This window comes from Neopelma chrysocephalum, unplaced genomic scaffold (genome assembly GCF_003984885.1).
Source record: "Neopelma chrysocephalum unplaced genomic scaffold, ASM398488v2 Primary Assembly neopelma1_23, whole genome shotgun sequence".
NCBI classification, from domain to species: Eukaryota; Metazoa; Chordata; class Aves; order Passeriformes; family Pipridae; genus Neopelma; species Neopelma chrysocephalum.
Genome location: NW_020897691.1, coordinates 34,479,026 through 34,505,437, shown reverse-complemented (window position 1 = coordinate 34,505,437; position 26,412 = coordinate 34,479,026). Strand labels below are relative to the sequence as shown.

The window sequence follows — 26,412 nt, the reverse complement described above, 5'->3', positions numbered from 1 at the left end:
TCTAATCTAACAAAGGTGGAAAATGCATTGGAACAGAATGCTATTCCAATCCAGACTGTGAACAGGCAACTTTGTTCTGCTTTTTCAGCAATGATCTGTTATGTGTAATTAACCAGTAATTAACCCTTTACACAACATGTTGTGATGTACTGTCCATCTCTGCAAAGTTGTGGAAGTAACTATGCTTGATTTAAAAAGGATACACACCCACATGGCTTGGATTAATCGGCACAAAGCAGGATCTCCTGCAGATAAGACCTACTGCCTGCCTAAAGCCGGAGGACAGGTGAGTGGTCACTGCATCACACTGGGCTTTGTGTTGCCACCAAGAAACACTCCTTCTCCAGGGTAGTAATCCTGGCAGCCTTCCTGCTCATGGCTTACAAAATATCTCCAGGGGAAACCCCAACCTTTTGGGGATGAGATGCCATCTAAGTTCAAATGATGCCCGACTGTCTGTCTTCTGCAGGATCCGCAGGCTCTCAATTCCCAGCACTTGCTCCACACAAAGCCTCACTGTACAAAGTTCCTCACACTGAAATGCCAAGGAAACCACTTTAAGGAAACTGATGGGTGTTATTACAGCTCTGACTCTGAGAGAGCACCTGCGACTCCTCGCTTCAGAAATTCACTTTGTCTGCTGCCTGCTACTGGGACCTCATCCCAGGGATCTGCCTGGGATTTCATCCCAGCATCACCCAGCCACAGAAAGTGACCTCAGAGGATTATGGTAAGGGAAGGAGTCCTCCATATCTCACAGATATTTCCTGTTCCAAATTCATCCTTTTGGGATGAATTGTTGGACTAGCTACCTTCTTCAGGAAAACAAGTTAGTGCCTTTAAGCAGGATGAGTGGATGTGAGCACTGCTCCTGCAGGCACCTCTTAGGTCACTCAAGACATCCATATGTCTTCTCCTTCCCTTTCCCCATCCTGAAGGAACTGGCTGCTGCCAAGAAAGCTTTTGGTGCTTTGTCCAAAGGCTGAGGTTGGGCAGGTGGGTTCCTAAGGACCTGGCAACTGAATTTGCTTCATCCCACGGCATGCCTATATTTAGATTTGGTGTTTTTTAAAGAGGCAGTGCAAGCTTTTGTCCATGCTGTCTGTCTTAACCTGGGCCTTTGGCCAGAAAGTATTAATCCTATCAATGTGCAGGAGTGGGAAGGCTGGGAAGTGTTTGATTTACGCCAGTTGCTGGTATCATCTCATTTTATGCTTCTGGAATGAACCCACTTATGACTGAATGCTGCAGTGTAAATTCTGCAAACAAAACAGACAAAATAATCCCAATTGCTTGAGCTCAGGACTGGTTCACATATGCCACTCCAGAGATTTAGAAGGTGTTATTTCAAACAAACATCTAATTATATTTAATTATGATTCTACATATATTCTTCTGTTCAACAGGTGGGAAAAATGTTTTTCAAACTTTCTGTCACTCTCAGTAAGTGAGGCCTGCTAAAACACAGCATGCTCAACATAGTAAAATCTCAGTGCTATGTTACAAACATAAAAGAAACATACCATCTTCAGTAAAATTGTAGTACAAAACTTCTGCAGAGTGAACTAAAACAAGAAAGTCTGTGAAAATTTTAGGGAGGAAGATGGCCTGTCCAAGCATGGTGTGTGTATATATACATGTACATGCATTCATACACACCACCACTTCATCCCTGCTATACCCAGTATTCCTATCAACAGTTCTCAAGACTCAAAACTGGCAACTCTCTAGTCATTAATAGAGCAAAAGTTTTGGGAAAGCTGACTGAGAGTGAGGTTTCAGAACTACTAATAAAAGATGAATCAGACCCTGCAAAAGTATGGTTTGAATTGTGCATTTTTGCATCTTAATACTTTCTGTCCTCCTGGATGCATTTTTCTTCCTCTTCCTCTGGCACAACTCCAACTACATCCTACAGCATGAGGATATTCTGTTAAGCACACATGCAACTGTGTTTTTAAGCCTTGTAAAAGCTTGCTTATGTCAAAAGTTGTACCATTACAAGGATCACAGAGGCTGGACTCCACAAATATAATTTTACAGATGAAGTAACTGTGGTAATCTTCCTAAACATAAATGATAGAAACTACATAGAAACAAAGAGCTCTAATGCATGGATTAAAAAAAATCTTTTTTAAAAATATTACAAAATAAATAGATGCAAGACTTGTCCTTTTATTCCAGACACACAGACAAAGAATTATATGGGAGAGTTAGAGACTAACCATCCCATCTGCCTTTGTAATTCACCCAGACTAGACACAGAAATGCTATGGAATTTAATGCAATGAACCCCAGAAGTGTCACTTTCGCAAATCTCAAGAGGCATCATTGACCTAAGGCTGGCTGCAGTTTCTGCCCCAATTCCAGTTTAATGTATTCCAGTCTGACCCTCAAGCGACAGTGCTGCTGGAGAACACACTAAGAAACAAATGCAGGCAATTGCTTTGACATAATTCTTTTGGACACAGGCAGATCGAATGTGCTGATGTCAACAGAGACCAGAAAAGAGTTTTATCCAATCTCCTTTCCCCACTGAAGAAAATGAGAGAAAACAAAGCACAACCCAAAACCTAGCCAAACACATGCCTATCTCTCAACAGCAATACTGATACATGCTGTATAAGAAAGGGAGAGCCAAGACAAACATTTCTAAGTAGCATTTGGATGTATACATAGCATTTCATCTATAGCTTAAATTTACATGACTTGTACATATAATTGGCTCGTTGCACATAACACGCATGAAACATCTGTTCTGTAGAGGATATTAATTTAAAACCTCAGGAACAACCTAATTCAGTCCTTTATGGCCATAGTACATTCAAAAGATTTCCTAACATAGTTCCCTCACTTCAAAACAAAAACACTCTTCTTCCCTTTCTCCCATTCTTCTAAAATTTAGGGGACTGCGTGGACCTGTTTTCAATATGATTGTCCTGCCTTGCCACTCACTTCAATATCCAAGCTCTAGCAACTTTCAGGATGCATAGTTTGATGTCAGAGAACACTGAGGCAATACTGATGTTTTCCGCACAAGTACAGCAAAAGGAGAAGCTGGGAATATTTTTTTCCATGGAAAACATGAATTGTGGTAGGAAACCAGATCAAGGATGATACGATGTCTATCTTGAGAATAAAAGGCTAAGCTAAAGATTTTCTTCTCCACCTAGTTGCTGTTGCTCCTGAAATAACTTGAGTATAAAAGGAAAGTATAAAAATCCCACATATCAATGGTACAGTTTTTCAGAACTCACGAGGGAAAATACCAGGACTGAATGTGGCTTGTCCCTCAACTTTATACAATGAAAACAGAAAAAAGAACAGATCCAAAACTCATTCCCTCCTCTCTCTTTTACTTCCTCTCCTAAGAAAGGCTTCCACCTCTGCTACTAACAATTTTTTCTTCTCTCATTCCTCCAGCTCCTCCCCGCTTCAGTCTGTGCAGAAAGATTGTCTGCAATGGCATAATGCAAAAACCAGATGAAACACTCAAGGCTTCCTCTTTTTGTGTGCCTGGAGTGTTTCCAAGAAGAGAAAGTTTTGTGATGATTCTCACTTTGCTCTTCTGCAGCTACTTGAGTGGGTCACTCTACCACAATAAAAGCCTGCATCTGCTATCCGACCATGATCGAGAGATAGATAAAAATTACCATTTTGAATGTCCATAAGAAGTGTGGTCTCAGAGAAGACATATCATGTGTTACAGCCACTGAAGTGGAACATCAGACCACCCTTACACAAAGAAAAACCAGACTTTTGTCCTTCTTTGCCTACCACCCTTGATGTGACCTGCCCCCAGAATGTGGCCACAAACTGTGGTCCACAGTCTGGCTGAGCATCAGAAGCCACAGAATCTTTTAAGATGTGTTGGTACCTGTGTATATGTTGTAATGTTTAAACAATAAGGGTTTTAAGGCCGCAAAGCATCAGGAATTATAAATAATTTAATCATAGAATCATAGAATGGTTTGGGTTGGAAGGGACCTTAAAAATCATCTATTTCCAACCCCCTTGCCCTGGGCAGGGACACCTTCCACGGATGGTTCAAAGCCCCATCCAACCTGGCCTTGAACACTTGCAGGGATGGGGTATCCACAACTTCTCTGTGCAACCTGCGACAGTGCTTCGCTACCATCACAGTAAAGAATTTCTTCCTAATATCTAATCTAAACCTGCCCTGTTCAGTATCTTTGTTAATGACATAGGCAGTGGGATTGAGTGCACCCTCGGCAAGCTTGTGGATGACACCAAGCTGAGTGGTGCCATTGACTGCTGGAGGGAAGGGATGTCATCCAGAGGACCTTGACAGGCTTGAGAAGTGGGCCTCTGTGAACCTCATGAAATACAACAAGGCTTAGTGCAAGGATGAAGGAACTGACAGCAACCCTATGGAGAAGGACTTGAGGACACTGATGGATGAAAAATTAGATATGAGCTGGTAATGTATGATTCCTGCCCAGAAAGCCAACCATATCCTGGGCTGCATCAAAAGAAGCATGACCAGCAGGTTGAGGGAGGTGGTTCTGGTCAGCTCTCATGAGACCTCATCTGGAGTAGTTCATCCAGTTCTAGGGTCCCCACTACAAGACCTTGGACCTGTTGGAGCAGGCCCAGAGGAGGGCCACAAAGATAATAAGAGGGCTAGAAAACCTCTCCTATGAAGACAGGCTGAGAAAGCTGGGGTTGCTCAGCATAGAGCAGACTCCAGGAAGACCTTACAGCAGCCTTTCAAAACTTAAAGGGGGCTATAAGAAACATGAAGAGAAACTTTTTACCAAGACCTGTAGTGACAGGATGAGGGACAACAATTTTAAACTGAAAGAGGGTAGATTTGAACTGGACATAGGAAGAAATCTTCTACAGTGAAGGTGGTGAGACCCTGGAATAGGTTACCCAGAGAACTTGACAAAGTTCCATTGTTGGAGATGTTTAATGTTAGATTGAATGGGGCTTTGAGTAACCTGGTCTAGTGGCAGGTGTCACTGTCCAGGGCAAGAGTTTTGGAATAGATGGACTTTAAAGGTTCTCCCAACCCAAATTATTCTATGATTGATGATTCTGTTATTGAATTGGATTGTCACCTCCATGGCTGCTATCACAAAACAGAGTTGGTGCAGTTCATGCAGCTGGGACTTAATGGTGCTGTAAGACAACTTGTGGAGTATGGGTACAAACCTGTATTACTGTAGACAGAGACAAATAAAGCACCTGCACTCTAGGATTAAGGCACATGAAGAAGAGAGGATAAGATATCCATATGATTCTGTCTAAATGATACAAAACAAAAAGCAAGAACCAAAAGCACTCATGCCTTCACATTGTCATTTGTATGAGGAGTCAGTCTTTTATTTCTTCCATAATGTAAAGCTACAGTTGTTATGACAATCACAGCAGTTGTTATGTAGTTCACGCTCACTATCTTTTCACAGCATGAGAGATCCGATCATCTGCAGTCTTTGAATACTTCCCTCTAAATATGCTCATCTAATATGACTCCAGTTTTCTGCAACAGCAGATTATCTATTGTTTGACTACTGCAGGCTGTTACAATATTTTTACAACAGGAAATGTGTGTTCCATACGTAAGAAGACTACACTTACAAGAAATAATGCAGGAAGGTGATCTAATTTCTCTTCTGCTTCCTTCCTTCTGCAGTGTGCTGCATTGAGATGTTTGTTCCAATACACAGATATTAGTTCAAGGCCAAGATTTTATTTAGCCTGATCCCACAAAACAAGCCAGCAATTAAACTGCAATTCAGACACCTCAGCTTTTGTGCTGCATTCACACTGGTGTAAGTGATTTAGGTAAGTGGGTTGAAAATTTCCCTTTTCAAGGTTATTGAGCCTGTCTTATCCATGGCTGGATATTTGTGTCAATGCTACAGTTTTAAAACTCCTGCAAATCAAGAACACCTCCCAAAGGTGCAAACAGTACATCAAGCAGGAAATGTCAATTTTGAACGGTCTTTATTGTCACCCTGAACCTCAGTACTGCAGACTGTAAGGAAATGGCCATTTTGCTGCATTTAGGGAAAAAGCACAAGATCTTCACAAAGCGCCATACTCACCCATGGATGTTACCCAGCTAAAACTGCTGAACAAAGGAATTTGAGTAACTGTTATGCTTCACTCCTCTGCTTATGAAAACCAGTTTTTAATTTAGGAAGTCTGAGGTAGCCTTTAAATAGGAAACTTCAAAGTATTCTCCTGTACTTATCCTTGACTGGTGATACATGTATATAATAAATTATAAATGGCCACATGCTACTGCCTCCTGTCTGCAAGCTAAAAGCTGGCAAGATAGGCTATACTGCTACAGGGCCAAATCTGCATCAGGCAGGTTGCTGAATTTGGGAAGTTAGGAGCACTAGAATTCACAGGCTGACCGGTCAGTGCTGACTTCTTGTTGCCAAAGTTCTTGGAAAGGGATAAACAGATGGGTCAGGAAAGGGCAGTACTCTCAACTGGATTGCATAGCCATAGAAATAACATCGGAGATCATTTGCTCTCTATCTTCTATGGTAAAAACCATTAGACCGTTAAAACCCTTCCCACTATATCCTGCATTATTTGTGAGATAACAAGACTAGCTCTTTCATATTTATGTGTTAGAGAGGTATATAAAATACCAATAAAATTAAGGGATATTTCCAAAAGTTGTGTTTGTTTTGTTTATGATGTCAGTAGTGTATTCTTCTGATAAGGCAATACTGACTCTGAAATGCAGAAGATTTCCCTACAGCCTAGCTAGAGCCTCTGTCTTTTGTTTGCATTTTGGGCACTCAACTGTCTTTAGTGAAGACGAAGTGTGAAAAATGAGGCTTCATGTTTTATTTTGTATATATTTTTTTTCCAGAGCAGTTTTTCATATGCCAGGAGCATAAATGTAAGCAAAAGAAAACAGTCCCAACTGTGTCAGCTTCCCAGAACTATATTTTGTATGCTGGTGCTTTTGTTTTCTTGCAAGTTCAGCATTGCTTTAATGGCAGCACCCTGGATTCCCCCTCCCCCCAACAAGTGATACATATTAGTACATCTGTTTTCTCTGTAAAGTCTTTCTGCATTCTTTGCAGGGCACAGGAAGGATGTGGGCTCCTTTTCACATTCAAATGAGGCAAATTAGCCTTTGCCTGGTTCCTACAGTATAATGCTTATTTTACATTTAAGCGTGAGAAAAAGGGAGGAAATAAAACCCATCATATTAGGTGGGTTATATGTTTCATTTTGGTACAAGCTTAACTGAGCCTTCTTTTGCAAACTGCATTCCACAGGGCATAATTTCAGGATGATGTTCAATAGTTTAATAATGTAAAATGACTGAATAGTCTGCACAAAGAAATAGCAGCCACAGATACATTAAACATGTTGAAAAATGCTGAAAATGTCAACCTGAATCAGCAGGGTTCAATCCAGGAGACTCCTGAATTGCATTGATGGTAAGTCCCTAACACAGGTGACTGGGTTGGCAACCGAAAATGCTGTGCTGGGCTTAATACTTACAAACAAGGATCAGGAGATGTGCAGGACAAGGGCAGCATGGGGTGCACTGACAACGAAATGGTGGATGGCCTTTTTTCAAAAAAGCTGGATAACAACCCACAGGAAGAGAAGTCTTTCACCTCTTCACAGATCTGCTCGGAAGAATCCTGTGAGATACAGCCCTGGAGAAAAAAGGGGTCCAGGGAAGCCTGTTGATTTTCGAGGATCACCTCCTGTGAGCTCTAAAATGGTCCATCTCAATATGCAGGGCACATGCATTGCACAGGCAGCAGGAGGCCCACACTGATAAGCAAGTGGCTCTGGACTAAAGTGCGCAACATACGGAAGCAGAGTCAGATAGGGTTAGAAAAGCCAAAACCCACTTGGAGCTGAATCCAGTGAGGGTTGTCAAAAGCAGCAAGAAGAGTTTCCACAGGTATATCAGCAGCAAAAAGGGCCTACTGCTGCATGGGGCATTAGTCACGTAGCCCAGGAGGTGATACTGGGGCCAATACTGTTTAACCTCTTCATTAGTGATCTACACAATGGCAGAGAGTGCATCCTCAGAAGGGTTTGGAAGAGTGTTTGATCCCAGATGGCTGTGCTTGCCATTCACGGGTACCTTGACAGAAATGAGCCAACAGAAACCTCCTGAAGTTTCCTAAAGGGAAATGCAAAGTCCTGTGCTTGGAGAGGAATAACTCTACACTGGGAGTACATGCTGAGGGCTGACCAGCTAGAAAGCAGCACTGTAGGAGAAAACCTGAGTGCTCCAGTGGAAACTAAGTTGAATATGAGCCAGCAGTGCTCCCTTATGGCAAAGGTAGCCATCAGCCCTCTGGCTTGCATTAGAAAAAGCACTTCCAGCAAGTTGAGGAAGATAATCCTTCCCCTGTATTCAGCACTGGTAAGACATGTCCCGAGTGCTGGATTCAATTTAGGGAACCCTGAAAATTTGGGACTCCCTGGTACAGAAGAGATATGGACCTATTTGAGCAGATTCAGCAAAGGTCCACAAAGATGATTAAGAGTTTAGAGCATCCCTCCTATGAGGAAGGCTGAGAGAGCTGGGACTCTTCAGCCTGGAGAAGAGAAGGCTCAGGACAATCTTATTAATGCATATAAATACCTCATGGGAGGCAGTAAATGAGACGAGGCAAGAGCTCACAGTGGTGTCCAGTAACTGGCAATGGGCACAAATTAAAATACAGGAAATGCTGTTTAAATATAAGAAAAAAACCTATCATACTGCACGGGTGTTGAATGCTGGCACAGGTTGCCCACAGAGGCCGCAGAGTCTCCACTGCTACAGATATCCAAACTCCGTATGGATATGACCCTGAGATATCAACTTTAAGTTGACCCTGGTCTGAGCAGAGGGTTGGAGTAGATGATCCTCAGAGGCCCTTTCTAACCCCAGCAATTTGTGATTCTGCCAGGTCATACGCAGACCTGCTGCACTTACAAAAATCCTCCTCTCACTCCTTTTAGGAGACAGAGACAAATGCAACAATTCAGTAAGCTAACAAAAGCATGGTATGCATTTTGCAGGGAAAAGGTGTGATTCAAATTCCTGCTTTTTTAGATCCTGTGCTCTAATTCAAGTGGTAAAGCTAAGAGATGGGATGCAAGAAAAAACAAACAACTGCTTGGTAAACTGTGGTTTAGCACAGACAGGTAGCACTAGGTGGAAATTCAGTGCACGCTCTTTACACTACAGCAACTTCTTGCACACTTAATGCACCCTATGCACAAGGCAACATACTCCACATACAGAGGACAGAAAATAAAGTAGTCAGGTGCTGTAAATTTACACTAGGCTTTACTGATAGCAATCTCCTAGAGCAACATGCCCTTAGCTCTGTTGACAGTCATGGGCCAGGTTTGACATATTTTACTGAGAGACCTGAAAGACATTTTGACACAGCTGCTAATGCGTGCAAATGCTTTATCTGTCTTGGTTGCCATCCTCATCCACAGTACTGGAATGCACCAGTCTTGCAGCAACCAGTGGATTGTGTCCTTGGTCTGGGGACTTGCAAGACCCATGTCCCAAGTCCTTGTTCTGCTCACGAACTACCTCTTGAAATAAGTTACTTGCTGTTGTTCTTGGTTTTCCCCCTGTTCTGACCTGAGTCACTGTACAATGCACTCTCTTCTCAGTCTGTGTGAGCAGAGTCCTGCCATGGCCTCCCATCCCCCCCCGCGGGAGACTTGAAGCCTGCTCTGGCCACAGAGCAGCAACAAGAGTTCCTACACCCTCAGAGCTGACACGGTTTTTTTAGACACCTGGCAGCCCAAAGAACACAAGCACCTACTGTTCTCATGCACCTATTTCCCCTCCAAAGCCAAAAGCGTCCAAATTGATTAGTTTTGCAGCACAAAATGGAATGGCAACACCATTATGTGTGTCAGCCTGAACTCCCCTTCACCTTCAATCTCATTCCTTAGAGCAGCAGTACAAAGCTCCACCTCAGAGACCTAGAGTAAAGATAATCTGATCTGGCTTTAGATCCAGACTTCCCCCAAATCTGAGCCCACTCAGTGTCAGTCTCTAGCAATCCTCAAGTCCTAGGAGGAACAAGGCTGCTTGATTGGACCCTGATGCCTTTAACACTGGTTACTTAAAAGTGTTGTGCCAAAGAGGTAAGTGGAGGGGCCTGAATAACTCAGAAAGTTGTCAAAAACTATATAAGTGAAAATGGATTTTAAGCATCCTAGGAAGAGTAAGTTTCTCTCTACTGAGGTATCCATAACACACTTAATCCATAATCTGTATTGTAGCCTGTTAAAATAATGAGATTTATTATTCCTATCACTTATCATTTCTGAACACTCTGGGAGGGTGTGGGAGAGGGAAGAGAGAAAATTAGTTATCAGTCACCACTTACCAAGAGCAGATTAAGCACTCAAAAGTTATACATTCATGTATAAATGACTCAAGGGAGTTTCACTTATTTCTTTTCTCCTAGTTTATATTTTTTGCCTCCTATCCTGTAGCCCTTGTTCCCCTTGCTCTCGGTCACAACCTGCCTGCAGTGGACAAGTTGGAGAGTAGCAAACAATTCTGGATTTTCATCATGAGAATTCATTTGGACTCTCTTTCCCAGACCTCAGAGCATGCCTGATTCCTGGGAGCAGAACATAGAACAAGAATAGAGTTAATCTTTAGCAATGTGATAAAAATCACTCTCTCACACAGACAACTCAAGAGGGATTTCAACAGAGCTGTTCTGCCAAGCACCTGATAGCAAAACCTGAAACTGTTGCCAGCCCACACCTTCCTGCTCACAGACACAGCGCTAACTCAGTCCCTCCCCAGCACTCCCTCTTGTCTACCTGAAACTAAAATGTAAGTCACCACTGAGCATACCGTCTCACCAAAATGGGAGGCCACTATTTCCATAACAGACACAGCACTGCCAACTTTACAAGTGGAGTCACCTCATCTCTCTTTTTTTTTTTCTTTTTTTAAATTAAAAAACTAGTTAGGAAAAGCACATTAAGCTATCAGATTGGAGAGCTGGGATAGGAGGACAGGACACATGGAGATTTGATGGCTTTGGTGCAATCTAATCCACCAAGGAGCTGGCAGGTGAGCCAAGCAGCTGGGAAGGGAGGGGAGGGGAGGCAGCAGGAGATGCGGGAAGGGCTAGCAACTTGCTCTCCCAATGCCAGAGTGCCAGCTGGCAGCTACATGTTGCTGGTTGTGTGTGGGCTGTGAGTATAACTGAGGAGATGAGCCTTCAGGAGAGGAGCTGTCTGATAAATCATTAATGAATGAAAATATGAAGTAATCTGTCTGCCTGGGAGGCGGAATCGTCTAATGATGGGGATGATGGACTAGGAAGCCGGAGATGAAGTTTCTATTTCACCCACAAGACCGGTGGCACACCACCTCCTTTTGCTGTGCATAAGAAGATACACCCGCTTCCTTGCATTGCAGGGCTGTTCTCTTAAAATCAGCACAGGAATCCCATGATCTAGGAGATGAAATTTACAACATCCTTAGTGAAAACTGCACCCCCAACTTTTTTTCTGTCACAGGCAGTGCACAAAGAACCAATATTCCTTCTCAGAGACAGCCTTCACTAAACTAGATTTTTTTCAAAGCCATAACAAAACCTACTACAACCTTTCACCAGCACAAGTAGCATTTAATTTTAAATTGATTAATTACATACACAGCACTAATCACCCATGGGTTCTTTGGGGTTTTTTTTAGCAATCAGACTGTTGTTTGGAATCGTAAGGGTATGTCTCTGTGTGAACAGAGATGCTCTGCTTTCACTGTGCTCTCTGAAACCAAGAGGAAAACGCTTGAGAAACGGATGTTGAAAGGTGCATTTGTGTTTATGGGGATAGCTCCAGGCACAGGCAGTCAGAAAACGATGAGGATGTCAAGGGAAGGGGCAGGAGGTTAGCACAGCTTCTTTTACACAAAGACCTAACAGAATGTGTCATACTGCACAAAATCAATACGGACCTTGCATGAAAAAGTAATTGTCAGTTTTGTACAGTTCTCAGGCTTATTTGGAAAGATGCTCACAAAGGTGATTCTTGATTTGTGTGAAATCTTTAACTGCTCTCTTTTCTTTGTCTTAAAATCCCTGAACATTCAGGGGTATTGTTTTAAAATAGTATTATTCTAAAATAAACACATTCCAGGGTATTATTTTAAAATGAACACCTCAGACAGACATGGCACAAATCAATGTGAATCTGTCTAATGTTGGCACACTTGTGGGGTAAGCGATACAAGTGCTTTATCATTCAATGTACTTAAAACATGATTTTTCAGAGAGAACAATGCACAGATTGTAGCAGAAACCATAAACAGAAAACACATATGGCCATGACAGAGACTATGTTTATAGAAACTTAACCAAGCACCTTAGCAGATCTGTGGTATTAAACTACATACCTATTTGTGGTACTAGAGTCCAGTTTAATTATTCTGCCAAACACCCCTGACCCACAACAAGTTTATTACAGTTTACCAAAGAACTTGCTCAGGCAATTTTACAAGGAAATTGCATGTGTCTCATCTAATTGCTAAGAAAGAGCTAAAATTACATTAGTCTTGAAAAGACCAAGAAAGAAACAGGAACCTCCAAAACGTTCAAGAGGTTTCACAATGCTCTTCCTGTAAATCACAGTGTTAGAGATTTGAGGACGAGTTCCCTGGAGAGGCTCCCAGTCACAGTCAGACACTGTTTTTCACCGAGAACAAACACAACACAGGTGAGATGACTTACAGCACATAAAAGTATGATTTCTCACATACTTAAGCCTTCTACTGGTTTCTGAATACATTTACATAATAAGTGGGGGTTTTAAGTTATCCACTCACGAGGTAATACAGATTTAAATGATCTGGAGTGTCAGTTTCTGCTATTTGCATACTTTAGCAGCCTTTGCAAAAGATTTAACTGGGCTCCATTGAAGAATCCTATTTTTCAAGTCTTTGTTTAATCCTAAGATAAGCAACACCTATAAAATTTAACAAATGGACTGGGATGGCTTAGATGTTTCCAGACCCTTGCAGGATAACAGCATGCAACATCAGAAGGAATTGCTTCTGTAAATTACAGAAAGAGTAATTGGAGGTTGCTGGACATGCTAGACTACTGTCAAACTTGTTAGCACAGTAAATATGCCATTACCTGCTGAATAACCACAGAAGTACCTTTGGAGAGTCACTTGCTAGTTTATATCTTGCCAAACTGACCAAGAAGAGATTTCTGACATCACCGACAGTTACTCTGAGACTTTGCATGAACTGCCATGATTTCAACTGACCTGTTGTTTTGCTCGTGTGTCCTGGGTATAAAAAAAAAAAAAGGAGAAAAAAAAGCATCTCCCTTCACACTCCCCCACTCCACTGACACAAATGAGCCTAGGGCAGATGACCTGGACTCAAACTGGTTAAACACAGGAAAGGGCAAGTTGAGAGCAGACAAAGCAAGCTCCAAGGGGATTTCTCTCCGACTTTCACAGTTTTCTGGTGCTTCAACCAACCCTGACTTGCAGAGCATATTAAATTTGCTGCTTTCGCTGTCCACTATCATTAGAGAACTGTCCATCAGAGAATAGATTTCTATCAGAGCTGGTTATAAACCTGAAGAAAATATACAACTAATTGCCAGCTGTGCCTAGGGTGTTTTCTTCCTCCACCATGGAACTGGAAAAAGGTTTTATATTTTTTGTTGTGCTTTTACCTTTTTCTTTTTTTTTCCCTGGTCTTAAATAATTAAGGAAAGCTCTTGTCTGGATGACAAGTAGAAGCATCTCCAACCCAGAGGAGCCTAAAGCTACACCATAAAGCTCCTGGAACATATCCCAGACATAAGAAATCCAAAAACAAGAGCATAGGAAAACATTGGCTATATTCATGGGTAGCTTCAAAACCAGGAGAAATATTCTGGGAAAAAAATACCACAAGAATTGCTGGTTACAATGGAAGCAAAGCAGTCTCAATAACTTGATAGCAGCACTCTTACAGCTCCTGCTGAAGCAAGATGGTGGCCTGGAATGGAACTGGTCTCTCACAGTATTGAGGATGAGGTTTTTTAGAGAAGAGGAAGTGGTTAAAAGTGGTGGCTTAGGAATTTTTTATTTCTTTAATCAGAAACACAACTAGGGAAATATTTAATATAGTGATTGAAACTTTTGATATTAAAAACCAGAAATATTTCATACAGCAATTAGAAGTCCTGCACAATACACGTGACTTTCAATGATGTCTCAAACATATTCCTCAAAGAAAAAACATGATTTTCTTTTGATTTTTGGTAAATTATTGGTGCTATAAAAGGGGTCTTGCAACAAAAGAGAAGCAGGTCTGTGTTTCCCACAAAATTTAAAATTCAGGTCTCACATACATTCACCCAAATCACAGACGCAGAAAAGCATGAATAAAAGCAGATGTAAGTTAGGGGACCTAAGCTGGATGGGAAAAGCAAAGTACCAAAACTGATGTGTGAGCTCTTTGCAAAGACAAATGGCTGTGCACAGCAAGAAGCTCTAGTGCTTTGGTCTCCCTGTCTGGAAACAGAGCTCTTTCCTCAGAGATATGCCCAACATCCATTCACCTTTTGAAATGTTTTCAAGCTGGACTGCCTTCTGCCTACTATGCAATACATAGACCCTTTGCACACTGTCGCAAGAGATATTAGATGAAGGGTGCTACAACTTTTGCTGAGCATAAGCCACATGAAAGTGCTCAGAGCAAGACAGGACTGCAGTTACGTGCAAGATTCACTATTGCTGATAGCAGTCAATGGCATATTCCATGTGCATGACCAGACAAGTTTCTCCAAGCAACTGTTTCTGGATAACACCTACACCACATGGAAGGCACATGCTGCACTAACACAGAAATTATGAATACTTTAGTATCAACATGTAAGAATTCTGTTTTACACTAGCAATGCAGCTTATGTGTTCAGCATGTTCTTACTTTGAGATGAGCAAAAGGCTGCTGCAAACAGCGCTGTAATTCAACACAAACTTTCCTTCTGCTTTGTCAGCTTTGACGGATGCTCTCTCTCTCTCTGTCATCTGAAACACTTGGTTTATAAACTGTCTAATCGAAAAAAGAAAATGAAGACATATAATGTAATTTGCAACTGTGCATGCTAATCCTCCAACATCATCTAATGACACAGGGGAAAGCTGGTGGTTAGACTCAAACTAGCCTCCCTGTGTAATTACAGTCAGTTAGAGGGCAAAACTCAAGAGAAAAGATATTTAAAAAAGCAAATGGAATAATCTTGGGCTCCTGCAAAGACATTTAGCACATGCCAAAATGGTCATAAAGTATATCTTAAAAATAGGACTGTGGATATTGCATTGCCTTCTCAGCCAAAAAATGTGATGCTTCACTCATATACAAATTTGTTTTCCTGTGTTTTGACACATTTGGCATAATCACCATGGTAGAAAACAATGAAAAGTCTACAGCATCTATCAGCTGTCAGTCTCTACACTTTCTATATGTTTACGCATGTATTTTGAGATATCCTGCTCTCTAGATAGAGAAGAATTTCATGTAATGGATCTTTCATCAGCTCTGTCTGATAAGAATAAAGACATGTAGTGGCCTAAATATTTCTCATCAAAGGATGTAAACAGAAAGAAATATGGGGAAAAGGAGATTATGTTTGATAGTAAATGGCATGCAGAGAGAAATTAATGCCCTTATATTGAGGAATTAGCAGAGGGGGAAAACATAGACAAAAACTCTTAAGTGTCACGCACAAGCAACAAATATCATAGCAAAATAGGACTTTCCTAGACTGATGATTCAATCCAATTACAGCTAACCAGACTCAACACCCATCGCAGCAACAGATGCTGGTGCACTGATGTAACAACTAGCTTTAAGCATACTGTATTATAATTTGGTGCAGGTTCCCACTGAAAAAAAAGACAAACCTCTAACTTTTGATAAGCAGCAAAAAAGGACAAGAGAACCTAAAATCTGTTTCCACAGTGTACAGCTGAAGTTTCTTTCACACAGAATCTTTTTTCTATCTAGCATCTTCACTGCATGAATGGGAAGGTTTGTTAACCTAAAGGACCAAAGTAGATCCCATTTAAGATTCATGCCTGATTTAACTGATAATTTTACAAAGAATCTAAACCATTTAATGCTATTTTTATTTTTATCCTTCTGCCTGTAAAGTCACTTGCTTTAGTTATCATGGTTTTGCACAAAATAAAATACAAGGTAAGAAATGCAATCTGATTAAATAAAAGCACAGAACTTATGTCAGTAAATCAATGCTGTCTGAAATCACAGAACTGCAGAATCCCACAGAATCAATTAGATTAGAAAAGACCTCTGAGATCATCGAGTCCAATCTATGACTGAACACCACCATGTCAATTAGACCACGGCACTAAGTGCCATGTCCAGTCTTTCCTTAAACACCTGAAGGGGTAGTGACTCCACTACCTCCCTGGGCAGCTGATTCCAATATCTAATCACCCTTTCTGTGAAGAATTTCTTCCTAATGTTCAACCTAAATCTCCCCTGGTGCAACTAAAGACTATGCCCTCTCGATCTGTCACTAGTTGTCTGGGAGAAGAGGCCGACCCTTACCTGGCTACACCCTCCTTTCAGGTGGTTGTAGAAAGTGGTAAGGTCACCCCTGAGCCTTCTTTTCTTCAGGCTAAACAACTCCAGCTCCCTCAGCTGCTCCTCATATTACATGTGCTCCAGACCTTATCGTCACTATCATCAAGCTCTATACAGTCTAAAGATTCTCTAATATACAGAGCCAGACCACCACCTCTCCTTCCTTGCCTGTCCCTTTGGAAGAGCTTTTAGCCATCCATTGCAGCACTCCAGTCATGCAAGCCATCCCAACCATGTTTCCACAATGGTGGCTATGTGATAGCTATCCTGAAAGGTTGTTGTTGCTTCCATATCACCTTGTATGACTAGAAAGGCAGGATTCTCAGCACTCAGCACAGCACTCAAAACCCTAGCAGAATGAGATAGTAGATTTTATATTTCTCACTACTGTTGTTGCATGACATGATTGAGGATGCACACAATATTCAAGGTTTTTCAAGCTCCTGCCAGAGGGAAAAATTCAAAGCAGACTTCTCCCTGTCTCATAACACTAAACGGGCTGGGCAGGAATGACATTTACACAGTTGAATCTTTTATTATTTTCTATTCCTTAGAAACCATAGGAGCAATATGACTTGCTATATTATATTCCTATAGGTGGGTAGGGAACAAGTATAAAGGTCACCAGGACAAAACACTATTTATGAGAAGGGTGTATAAATCTCTGTTAGCTCTGAGTTTTCAGAGCTAACATGAATAAAAACTTGTCATGAATTTAAGCTTGCTGGACATTTTCTAAAAATCACCATTAGCAATTTCCCTGATAACATGTCTTGGGAAGAGCTGACTCTTCCAGACCAGTGGAAGCTGTATGGGACCCCTTGGAGCTCACAAATGTTGTTTACCATTGCTAGCAGGGCAACTGCAGAACAATGCAGAGTGCTCCCTGACAGCTTTCCACCTCAGCTAATGGAGTGTAATGTCAAGCAGTAATCTTCCCCATCACTGAGCACTGGCCTTCAGGATCCACCCATCTTCATTTTTATTTTGGAATGGGCATTGTGATATAGCACTGCAGGCATTCTCAAGACATGCACAAATGCATGATCTTTACACTAGTTTCTGTTCTTGATTTTTCAGGATTGCATTCAAGGCTTTCTTTTATCTTTGAGCTTAGCAAAGTGATAATATAAATAACTCAATGTCCAAAAATATTCAGCTTTGGTAATCTGCAATGAGATCTCTCCTCCTCTTCATGATCCTTTACATGCAGTTTCATTATGTTTGTGCCAGATGAGCATTTAAGCGAGAGGCAGATGTAATGAGAGATGAAGAACTAGAGCAGTGTGCTTCTGCTGTGAGGTGGAAACAGACACGCCTAGAGATCCATACCAAACTCTTGTTGAAGAGATCACTTCCCTATACGCAAAGTATTTAGTGCTCAACATAAAGCTTCACAAATAGCACAGAGAAATCTCCTAAATAAATCCCATAATAATTAAATCCTGATTCCACAGCATCCTGTATCACACACACATGTATTCTGTCCTCTTAGTTTCAGCAACCTCCGCTGAACTTGGCAGATAAAATGATCTCCCAAATGACTGTAACTCTAAAATCTATTAAATCCATTAAGTATTGATGAGGCAGAATTAATGTTGAGAGAATTACTTGAACATCTCCCTCCCACGTACTTCATAAAAGAAACTCTAGAAGTAAAGCAGCACTGTGGCTGTATGACAAAGTACAGCACACTCAGGTCAGGAAAATCTACATCCATACTCATGCCTTAAACCCTACCTATAGATCTATTTGTCACTGCAACACCTATTCCTTCAGTAAGACCAATATCCACAGAAATAGCCTTATCTGATGCCCAGAAATCATGCTATGCTTTCTTTTTAATCCAAGATATGATCTTGTGTCTTACACGCAGCATACCAGGCTCTCTGTGCAGCACTCCCCACTCCCTGCGCTGCAGGGCTCATTAGCTGTGGGTTGAGTGAATTACCTACCAAGACCCTGTTGCTGCCTGATTATAAACTTGGCACAAACAGACCCAAGTTTGGCAATATTCTCCATGCTGGATGTCTGTTGGGCGGGTTTTTTTCCCCCTTGCTTTGTTGCTGTTTTGAATTTTTGGCATGACGTCAGCCAAGATTTTTTCAAGCTAATTCTGAAGCAAAGCTTGGGAAAGTGGAGTGATTGTTCACGTGAAAAGCTTCTGGCTGCTCCTTGAACAGCTCAAGAGGTTTTGTGAGTTGGACCATAAACTTGCAAGGTGTCAAAGCAAAATCTTTGTGTTTTGATCTTTGCAGAAAATTGCCAAACAAAGCTAAGTTACTAGCCTCTGAAAAAAACCCCTCAATTGGCATGAGCTCACTAAGGAAGTGATGCTTCCCAGCAACTAAATTCCCACCTACAACACCCCAGGATCCTACTACCAGTTGGGTGGGACCTGCCTGCTCCCAGCTGCACTTATACTTTAACATTAAATGATCAGAGCTGGACATGAAACCAAGTGCAAGGCTGTTCCACATCTAATTCTGTACTTTTAAAGGGTTGGATAGCCCTGTAGGACATCCATGTTTGTATTCAGTTCTCTAGACAGAAGGAAGGGGAACATAAAGTATGAGAACATACCAGTGTGATGGAACAGGAGTTCCTGCACCAATGCATATACAGAAAAGAGCAGTGTTGATGTAACACTCCCTAAAGCAACACCTAAATTTTCAAACTTAATGTTTTTCTTTCAACAGAGCACTTAGAGGGCTTATTATGTAGATTTAAAACAACACGACCAATTTACCACTTGCTAAATCCTATCATGGATATTCAAGCTGCTGTAACGTGATCCACTGCACACATCTCTACCATCCAGGGAGCTAAAAAAGGTGAGAGGTACAGCTGCAGGTAGTGCTCTGCTCCATCTGCTGTCTTAACTGTTCTTCCCTATTGCTTCTCCAGTGGCTAAAGCAAGAGAGATATCCACATAGATGGCCCACGGACTAACTCTCTTTTGCCGAGCAATTCCAACAATTGGATCACCTCAAACTCAGGGGAAAAAAAGAAAAAAAAAAGCTCTAATAAACAAATTACCAGTGAAATGTAGGAAAAGACTTGGGAAAATTACAGAGACCTAGACACAAAAATCTTTTCTGCAGGAGACTGGAACATAATCTCCCTGTATAGGGTTATCTGATTTAATAAACTGAACACAAGTATAACAATGCTTCACAGAGCGCAGACTAAATCGAGTATAGTTAGGACTGGACACATGAAGTTCTGGGCAGGGGACGAACTGCATTTCTTAGAAATCTTATGGACTAGATTTAACATTTACTATACTCAGCAGTACCAACATGCACATCTTCTGCACAGACTAGACTGGAAGAAAAGAAATAGACTAAAATGGAAGGAATCACAAGCATTGCAGAGCAAATCTTGGTAAGCCCCAAATATATTAAAATGTTCAAGCATTCCACACACTTTCCTTCCTAAGGAGGAAGACAATCTTCAGTCCATAGAAAGACATAACAATGGTAGGCAACAGAAGCACTCTATGAGGCACATCAGTGCCCAAGTTAATGATTCTGGAAAACTAAAAGTTACTAGAAATAGGACCAAAATGCACTAGGTCAGCCCTAATTACAGAGAACAGCTAATGATTCTGGTAAGGTCTCTTGTGTGTATGGCAGAGTACAGGTAATAAAGCAAAAGTTACAGCAGGTTATTTTTGCAGTGAGAGCACATATTCCAAGTTCTTTGCAGATACTACATAGTTGCTCTATAATACTTTTTGTCAGAAACCTGACAAGTGTGAAGAATTACCAAGAGAAATTCAATAGCACTTCTGGTAGGCATCAGAGATATAAATAATTGTACCATACAAATTGAACACCCAGGAATGCACAAGGAATCACTATCTTTCTAAAGGCAAATAAATTTAAGATGTGTAAAGATGCTGAAAATATGTTTTTATATAATTTCTTAGAATCAAAGCAGTCATTATCTGCTTTTTTTTTTGTTTGTTTAAAATAGAGAAGAAAAATCTGACTGTTCTTAATGGGAAAAAACACCAAAACAAAATAGCAGATGAGTGTCTTAGCAGCTGAAATCTGAATTTTCCATGATATATCTGAGCAACTAGAAATAGCTGAAGCCATCGTTTAAGATGTGCAGTTGCTTCTAATCTACAGAGAAGTGTGCAAATAGAAGCATAGCATCTCAGATTTCAGCTGAAACATCAAAAAGCCCTGAACTTGTGGGGAGGAATCCCTGCCTAAATTCAGAGGGCAAAGAGCCGTGCATTTCCAGGCCCCGAGATATACATTCAGCTTCAAGGCCTGTGTTTGAAACATTCACAGCTCTCCCAGGAAGAGGAAACTATAGGAAATGGATGAGTGCACAGTGCCACACCTGGCACAGGAAGATGGTCAGGTTTTCTGTACAGCAGTCCCTCTATTCACTTCACAGCTTTATCCTCCTCTGATCTTGATGGCTGTAACCAACTACAGGGTCTAGATAGACAGGGACAGAACACCAAATTATACAGCATAAGTCACACTTAGAAATATAAAAAGCTGTTACAAAAGGCAAGAGTTTCAAGGGGAGTGCAGACTGGCAGAGAGCAGTCTGACCAGGGAGAAAAAATAAAACATGGATCACCCCAAGGTTTTCTGTCCTACATCAGTCATGCTTCTTGTTACTCCTTGCAGTTGCATAAGTATTTGATGTGGAGGGTGGCCATTCTGTGACTGCCTGCCGTGTGCTACGGTCAGTGCAAGACTTACAGTCCATGTGAATATCTGCTCTGAAATCTACAACACTGCTTTAGAGAAATCTCATCAAATGAAGGGTCTTCTCACACTGTCATCAGCTTAGCTGAGGGAGTTTTAAATTCAGTCAAGATTCCCCTCCCAGCATTCAAGTATACTTCTCTAATCAGTTCCTAAATCCATTATGAATTTTTGATCTAGAGGCTGCATGACCTTTTCTAGGACTTTGATACAAGACAAATAAATAACTGCTGAGCCTCTGAGCTCACCTGCTATGTCAAGATAAATTCAAAATATTCTCTTGATGTCCAGTACTTCTTGGATTCAGTGGGTTAGGGACAGAGACTGGGCAAAACTGTTTCCTTGTTTCATATTTTTTGCAATTATTCTTAAACCCCCTGGGAATTTGGAATGCCACAGGCAACCATACAGTGGCATCAGAGATCCTTATAGATGAGAAAGTCAAGTTCTCATGATTATTCTACCTCAAAATAAAAGACTGAAAACAGTTTGAAGTGGGAAGAGTGAAAAGAACATCTGTGAAAACAAACAAAATTTGCAGAGACTGCTTATGTACTATAATGGCTGTAGGAAAACAAATTCTAGAGCAAAATCCTGAAGCATGGAGTGGTACAAACCCAGCTCCAGATCATCTTGAAGAAATTCCAGGATGTTTACAATCCAGCAGTGAGAAGTGCCTCTTTTCATTGATTCATATCTCTAAGCAAGTCAGGAAAGCAGGTAGTTTTCAGGAACATCAGCTTGTCAGTTAACCAAGTTTCAAGATTCAACCAAGTCAAGCAGCTCTGCTCTTCAAGTCTGAACTTCATCTACAGGTTGAGAAACATCATCCAAGCAGAACCTTTGTGAACCAGATTGTGTTTTTTTTCCCCACTAGCAAGTTTACTGCATCTGTGTGGCATCACATTTCCTTGGAGCCACAAGAAGCAACTTTCCTGATTTTGAGGTCTTCTTCAAGAGTTCTCTCTCAGAGGCAGAGAAGATCCAAAGTTTGCACTGCTCAACAGTGAACAACAACAAGCAGCAACAAGGAAGCACTTTTTTCACTCTGAAGACAGGGAAGTTGCCCAGGGGGGCTGCAGAGGTTCCAGCCAGCTGAATTTTGAAAATCAAGCCCCTGAGCAACCTGACCTAATAGGACCCATTTCAAGTGGTGGTTTGGACAAGATGACAGTTTGTTCCCATTTCTTGGCAGTTTGTTCCAACCAGAATTGTTCTATGATTCTAAGAAACATGCTTCTTCTGTCTCTTTCTTCTTGCTGTTCTTGGCTACGCTCTTTCATTAAGGTCAGCCATGGAGACTAAGCTGGTCTTAGCTGATGCATCTTTGAAGGGTAACTAGAACACAACCATCTGACTATGAGGTCTGCTGATAAAATTTTTTCCTTGGCGTTACATGGGATCACTATTTCTGAATTATGGCTCTCTTTCACCTGTGAGCACCATAGCTTTGTCACATGCCACACAAAGATCAGTCGATCTGTAAGGACACTGGACAACTTTTAGGATGAAACTATCATTACTGCCACCAAAAAGAATACTAGAAATAGATCCTATCCTCTTTCGTAGTAATCAAAGTCACCACAAAATCTCATGGACTAATGAACTCATGCTCTGGCCTGGGGCTCATCTTTGGCCCTACAACTAAATTATAGTTAAATAATTGTTCTTTGTATTTCTCAGTATATGGATATAGGTGCAAACTTACAACATGAACAATTGTCAGAAAAGCTGACCCAAAGAGAGAAAACTGTTTAAAAGAATGAGCTGCAGTAGGGTTTAGCCAGGTACAATTGTTCAGGACTTTTCATCTGCTTGGCCAGCTTCTTCGTAAAATTCTGATCTTGGCTATCTTATCTTTTCTTACCTTATCTTACCTCTAAGAGTATAAATTTTGCAGAAGGACACTTAAACATCTGCTAGTTAATCCAGATCTTTCTGTATGATGTAACAACATCTGGGGTTTTTTAAATGGCAAAAAGGAACAAGTGTTCTCACAGAGCCAGTCTTTGATTTTTAGCTTTCTACCCTGCAGGCTATCCAATTCTGAAGTCTTCTGCCAGTGGAGAATAAGCCAGTTTTCATCTGCAATCTGCACATTCCGCCTGAAGAAAAGACACCAGTCCAATACCATGCTTGGCCAAAGGAAAGGAGGGACAGTCTTCTGCTGGCATGTTTTTTCCCAAGGGTAATGGTGATTGATTGGTACTAGCCAGAACTGTATATATTGATGGTTTCCTAGAGAAAAAAGCAAGATGAGCCTACAAACTTCTCCAGATCTGCTGCCTTTTTTTGCAGCTTGAAAGAGTTTTCTCTGAATTACTTTCCTCTAGTTGGGGCATGTCGCTAATTACCTTCTGTTCTTCTCTGTCTCCTTCTACGAGAGTAGTGCAGCTCAGCAGCACAGACATGCCACCCATGATGTGCCATATTTCCATAGCAATGTAGGACTGGAAGCCTGTTGGAAGCTGATGCCTCTGGAAGTGTTGCATACAATACAGCCAGACAAGCAGCAAAGCTTGTCACATGGTATGTAAAGGAGGAATAGAAAAGTGGTATAGTATACAGGAGCATTAACTATCTTCAGCATTAACTATCTCTCAGACATAACCAAACCATCTGAGTTCCATGTGGCAAGTGTGCCAGTCAGACATCCTGGGAACAGATGGAAAGATTTTAGAGTGATTGGACACTCCCACCACTTTGGGAAGTATGTACTCTCTCTGCATTACTTTTGCTCTTGATCTTCTATAAAACTAGCATGCTTTTTTTTGTACCCCGTGTTTTTAAATTAGACCTTTTTATTCCTTCTACTCTAGGTTTTAGCTCAACCACTCTTCAACAGCATGGAACAGCTACAAACACAAAAGCAGATGCCACTGGAGCAAATGAAAACACATTTCTCACCCTGAGGCCCAGCATGCTGTTCTCTGTCAATGCTTCTCATACTGCTAGTCTCCACATCAGAGGAAGACAAACACATATCAACTATATAATCAACTATATCTCTGTATTTCCCGTCAGCTAAAAAAAAAATTAAAACTGAAAAAAGCTAAACCATAAAACTTTCTGAAGTTCTCATTGAAAACCAAAATTGATCAAGACAGCACCACTTACCAAAATTTCCCCCCCAAAGAGAGTAAGTTTATATTCACCACATTTCCTCAAAAATGGCTTGAAAACATACCCTGTAAAATAAGAGAGAAAGGAGAAGAAATAATTAGTGACTGGAACACCACAATTATGTTAACACTTTTTTCTCACTCTGCTAACATCTATCACCAACTTCCACTATTTTTCCTGTTTTAGGGAAGAAGGTAATTGGATTTGAACCTTCACAACTAATTATTGAATTCTACTGGTATTATGCAAAATATTAAAATAATTGCAGGACTTCCTCAGACTGCTCAGACACATCACTGTCACTGACATGATGGCTATTCAGACTTCAGGGAGACAAGGTCAATGACATGAAACGTGCAACAGCACGCAGCAAGTGTGCCAATTATTTTAGATTCAACTCTAAAAAAATGGTCAACCCTGTATCTCTTAGTAATTTTAACAAACTGGTTTTGAAATTTGATTCACGTAGGTTCTTGACAGCCTCCTTGTTTGAAAACTACACAAGAAAAAAAAAAGGGGCTGTGCCACACTACATTTTTATACTATATTAATTACTTGGCATTCTCTAGAAGAACAAAGAGGGAGAAGAAGGAAGTCAAAACAATATCCAGTTTGACACACACTAGGGCCTGTTTGAAGAAGATAGAAAGCAAAAGTGACAAATGCCATCATTTCGCCAACCCTGAGTAAATTTCAAATGACAGCTACGCCTTATTTTTCCTTGAGGTAAAATCTTGGAAAGAACAACTTGTGAAGCACAGACTAACAATGATGTTAAAACATTTAGTTTGCAAACTCATAGAAGACGGAGGAGTAAGGATTTTACTGGTGTCCACATTTGGGAATGGTAACTGTGTAGCAAACGGAGGATACACTTTTCAGTGCCCAGGGGCCCACACCACTGAAGCCAGACTGAATTTGAACTGCTTTAAAGTCCCATTCTCCCCCAAGTACATGGCCGAACTTTCCACAAGGGAGGTATCTGTGAAATTACTGCTAGATGAGTAACTTTACAGCTATACACAGATGACTTGGAGCCCTGCATTACTGATCGTGAAAACCTGTTTCAGCTGCAGAAACAGCAAATCTTTGTGCCAGCACCTCTACTGAAGGATGCTGTAAGCATAGACAGGAAAGGAAAGGGGAATGGCTTCTTAGGTCAAATTGCTTCTACTGGTCATCTTTAAATGAGGAGGAGTTATGAAAATAGAATTTCTATTAAGCAATAAACAAATAAATATTCCTCTAAAACACAGCAATTGGATCACATTGCTCTAAATCCTGATTAGCAAGCAGACATCTGATATCATAAAGCTGAGACTCCATTTGGGTGGAGGGTTCAGGTTCAAGTGGAAAAAAAAAAGAATCATTACAAATCAGAGGAGGTTGTTGAGAGAGGTTTTAGGAACACACTTTTTATCAGTAAAGTACAAACCAAAGCGCCTTCTTCTCTGCTTGCTTTCTTTGTTTAGTGGTTGAGAAAAAACCTCAGCATATCAAGGAATAAAGAGAAAAAATTAACAGCCCTCCTCCCCCATCACCTTTTGTATAGCTTGGCAGAATTTGTGAAAACACTGAAAAAAAATGGGTCTTAACTGCTTTGTTCAAACTGAGGGAAGGTGGTTATTATTCTAGTGCCATCCACTTCCCTCCCTAGCTTCCAGGCATTTGGCCTGGAAAGAAAAAATCAAGTTAAGAAACTCTACTTCTGCCTCCAAACTAATTGGATAACATCTGCATGCAGAAAAGTTAGAGGCTTAAGAAATGAGCCAGGTCCAAAACAATCCAACGGCATCTCGACTCCAGATTAGCTCATTATTTTCTTCTACACCAGGAGACTGATTTAATAATTTCCTCAGAGAAGTGACAAATAAGGGAAACTCTGTACTCCATGCTGCTGATCCCATAAATACTTGAGTC

The 26,412-nt window shown here is 41.0% G+C and overlaps 1 protein-coding gene across 4 annotated transcripts in view; it reads right to left on the bottom strand.

The window, feature by feature from the left end:
- Positions 1 to 26,412, bottom strand: part of FYN (FYN proto-oncogene, Src family tyrosine kinase) — a 144,100-nt gene that overhangs the window by 58,591 nt on the left and 59,097 nt on the right. For all 4 annotated transcript variants that reach the window (XM_027693038.1, XM_027693009.1, XM_027693027.1 and 1 more), the window contains exon 2: positions 24,487 to 24,557. The gene's annotated coding sequence lies outside the window, so the exon portion shown is untranslated. The remainder of the gene's footprint in view (positions 1 to 24,486; positions 24,558 to 26,412) is intronic.